We start from the raw sequence: 4,503 nt of genomic DNA, 5'->3' as shown, positions 1-4,503 counted from the left end.
GGGATTTTTTTTACATTTTTTTTTTACCCCAAATGTAGACCAATAAAACTAACTTTAAAAATCGCGCAAAGAGACTGGATTCACTATACATAGAGACAAGACACTCAACACATTTACAAATCGTCAGCGGACTTTCGTTTTCACACGTTTTTGTTGTTCATTTTCTCACCCTGTCCTTTACCACCAAAAAAAAAAAAAAAAATTTTTGAGTTTGGAAAAAAAAGGTTTAGGGTCGGCGCCAAAATTTAGGGTCGGTCGGGTGACCAGAAACAGAATTTTTTTTTTTTGTGGCCTAAATAGTTCTACAAGTACAAACACAAAAACTACACTGGTAAATTTCAGACTTAGGCCTAAAAAAAAAATAGGTGTGGTTACGGTAACCCGACCTACCCTATTTTTTAGGGGTCGACCCTATAACTTTTTATTACATTTGTCAAAAAAAAAAAGTGCAGAAAACGAAATGAAAGCGAAATCGCCCGAGTCGCACACTTATTTTCCTATCAAGTAGGTTTAATTTGTACACATTAGAAAAAAAAGTTTAAAAAAAAAAAAGTGATTGCCTACCCTATTTTTTTTTAACTATGTTACCGTAACCACACCTATTTTTTTTTTGGCCTTACCACATTTACTGATTTAGATAATGATAAAACATGAAACAACTGTAGCCTTAGTCTTACTGAGTCTTAAAGTTGGCCTCACTTAGCTAAGAGTAAGACTAAGAGAGCTTTAAACGATTTCATAACTGACCCACGTGCTGGTCCACAGCACTAGTCGTCTTTGCTGTTACAAAATAACAGTATCGGTTGAAACTCATCACGTTGCAGCTTGCTTCACGTTGCGGCAGGAAGGTTTGCAAGCGTTTGAACTCGACTCCCATTGCATCGTGAAGCTGGGTCGTGAATAGCAGTGTGACGTAACTCAGCCAACAAAAAATGTGGACAATGCAAAAGAAGCTATGGCAACTTCAGCTCAAATAGAGACCTCAAAAAATTATTCACATAGGGAATCGTTATTGAAAATAGTCGCTTTGGTAGATTCTGCAGACCTTGACAACCCAAGTTTTATAATACGCGGGGAAACGCCGCGTCGTGTCTGCTTCAGTCAAGATTCACGTTCAGTTTTTCCAAGGCAAGGGCCAGACCTTCGTCGGACGATCATTCGAATCGATCGAGGACAAGTTACGCAGTACCAGGCCTATGCGTCATCCAAGAATCCATGTAAATTCCTTTAAACATATTGGAAAAAAAACACGGTAACAAGCAATACTCAACCTGACATGAAAGTAACAGAAAAATCTTACCCAAAAGGGAGAGAAACAGAAGCCAGTTCCGTCGGCGTCGGCCATGCTTGTGGAACTAACAAAGGCCGATAACTCTACATGCCATATAACTGCAGCTGGGGGATTGCTGGAGGGTTCTCCGAGTCAGTGCGGACTGGCGAAATGACGGGGAGCTTCGTCACTCTGAGAGAAAGGTTGAAAGTGCTGCATCATGCTACCATCGATCAATTTCTGGCATCACATGACAACGTAAAAATGTGCCAGTGTTACACAAGATTTGTTGAACATTTAATAGTTCTAAAGTAAATATTTATATGAGAACTAGGGGAAATGCTCCTAATATATGAACCGGCTCCTAATATGGACCACTGACCTCCTGTTCTGACAAACTAACGGCGCTAGAACACTCAAAACAATTTCATTCGCTTTATTCACCCTCTCTGGATGAGTTGCACATGTCAAAACAGTTGCAGAAACACAAACCTCAAAACCGTTAGGCTTTTTCGCTTTTTTTCACACACACACACACTGACACACACACACGTACACTCATACACCACGACCCTCGTCTCGATTCCCCCTCTATGTTAAAACACTGTTTAGTCAAAACTTGACTAAATGTAAAAAGGGAGAAAAAACATTTTTCAACCAGCCGATCCATTTACACCACCCCATGCACATATATGTCGTAACGAAATCTGGTAATTGCCGAATTCGTGAAATCGGCAACCTATTTGCCGAATTCGTGAAATCGGCAATCGCTTGCCGAGAACGCGAATTCGGCAGGCTATTGCCGAAATTGTGAAAGGCCTGATTAAAGTTGTCGAATCCGTGAAATCGGCAACTGATTTCACGAAATCGGCAATCGATTTCACGAAATCGACGATTTTGTCGATTTCACGAATTCGGCAACTTTAAACAGGTTTTGGTACAACAGAATTTTCTGTAGCCGATTTGTCACGAGTTGACTGAATAAATGAGATAGAGGAAGGTAAATCGGTGAATATGGCCTTGTGTGTGACTGCGTGTGTATGGGTGTGGGTGTGTGTGTGTGTGTGTGTGTGTCAGTGTGTACGTGTGTATGTCTTGTGTGGTGGCGGTGGTGGTGGTGGTGTGTGTGTGTGTGTGTGTCTTGTGTGGTGGTGGTGGTGTGTGGGTGTGTCTTGTGTGGTGGTGGTGGTGGCGGTGGTGTGTGTGTGCGTGGTGTGGTCTTGCGTGTCTTGTGTGGTGGTGGTGGTGTGTGTGTGTGTGTGCGTGTCTTGTGTGGTTGTGGTGGTGGTGGTGTGTGTGTGTGTGTGTGTGTCTTGTGTGGTGGTGGTGTGTGTGTGTGTCTTGTGTGGTGGTGGTGGTGGTGGTGGTGGTGTGTGTATGTGCATAGAATGACAATGGCATGAACGAGCACGGCATTTTTGTTTGTTTAATAATTATCATTGCTGAAGACCATGCATGTGCACATTTCAGGGAAAAGGGGAAATTTCAGGGAAAAGACAAGTTGGAAAAGTAGATAAACAGAAATTGCTCAAGACGACATGTAGTATCCATGTCTAAGGTAAGTTAAGCAACAAAATACAGGGACAAGAAACAACTGAAAATAGTAGTAATTGCTCAAGACCATGTATGTGCAACGTAAGTGATGTTACGCCACAACGTCAGTCGCACGAAACGTCGGGGACAAGAGAAGTCGAAAAAGTAGGAAAACTGTAATTGCTCAAGACGACATGTAATATTCGTGTCTAAGGTGAGTATAAGCTACCATAACGTTCCAGGAAAATACAAGGACAAGAAACACACACGAAAATAGTATTATTGATCAAGACCATTTATGTGCAACGCAAGTGATGTTACGCCACAACGTCACAACGTCAGTCCCACGAAACATCAGGGACAAGAGAAGTCGAAAAAGTAGGAAAACTGTAATTGCTCAAGACGACATGTAATATCCGTGTCTAAGGTAAGTATAATGTATCATCCATGTGTAATGTTACAAGTAAGGTAACACCACAACTTTCCACGACGTCTTATTTGTTGGTACATTTCCCGTTTCTTGGGTGGCAGTGGCTGTTGCACTTCACGGCGGATTTCTTGCATGTGCATCGTTTTGATGAGCAGGTTGACCCGCAAGAGCACTTGGAAAACCCTTGTCCGCCATGAGCGGAGTGCAGACCTGCAAGGTGCCTCACCGACATCAGTTCGGGGTTCACATCTCTGACGATATTGCTATCACCTTTTAACAGCTCGGATCGGCTGAATGTGGTATTCACAGTGCCGTGCTCGGTGCCAATCCGGTAAGTTTCTCTGGGTGTCACTTCAACCACTACACCTGGAATGTTTCTGCTATCAAGGCGTCCTCGATCAAATTCTGAAACTGGTATGAGGACGGCATCTCCGACCTGAAAAGTTGACAGCCTTTGCTTCGTTCGCCTGAGCATTTCACTTCGGCTCTTATCCTGTCCCTTTCTTGCTTCTTCTCTACGCGTGTTGATCAGAGCTACGTGCGTTGTCAGTGGATCTACAGTTTCAGATATTGCGTCGTCTTCTCTTGTAGACGGGGCAACGCCGTCATCGGCATTCGTAGATGACCAACTGTCATTGACGGGGCTCATCTGTGAAGCGAGACTACCCTCGAAATCTGTTTCTTCTTCGTCCTCGTTGTCTGTGTCAGACCTGGCCTTTGTTTGAGTCGCACGTAGATGGGCTATTGCAGCACTGACTGACTCATGTTCTGCGTCTTCTCTTGAAGAAGGTCCTGCGGCTTGCGGAGATAACCTACTGTCATCGATGGGGCTCATCTGTGGAACGAAATCTGTGTCATCGTCGTCTGTTTCACCATGTGGGGGTGTAGTATTTGCTAGAAGTCCAGCAAGCTCTTCTTCGGTTTCCAGCTTCCTCATCACATCATTAGGGAGGCTAGTTTTCTGCAGCCCAACCAGTGGCTTTTGGCCAAACATGACCTCAAAGGGAGAACGGTTGTTCAAATTTCGATGCGCTGACGAATTCTTTTGCAGCATGACAAATCGCAGACCTTCCGCCCATTTGCTGCAGGAGTTGTCTGTTGTCCATGCAATTAACATCTGCTTGATGTCATGGTTTGATCTTTCGACGCTACCTTGGCTTTGGGGGTGCCTCGGCCGCCCATGCACGATCATCAGCGAAGGCCACAATTCTTTCAATTCGTATACCACTTTCGCCGCGAATTCACGACCATTCGCTCTGCAAGATGCATG

This window comes from Littorina saxatilis, linkage group LG2 (genome assembly GCF_037325665.1).
Source record: "Littorina saxatilis isolate snail1 linkage group LG2, US_GU_Lsax_2.0, whole genome shotgun sequence".
Taxonomy (NCBI): Eukaryota; Metazoa; Mollusca; class Gastropoda; order Littorinimorpha; family Littorinidae; genus Littorina; species Littorina saxatilis.
This window is presented reverse-complemented; position numbering follows the sequence as displayed.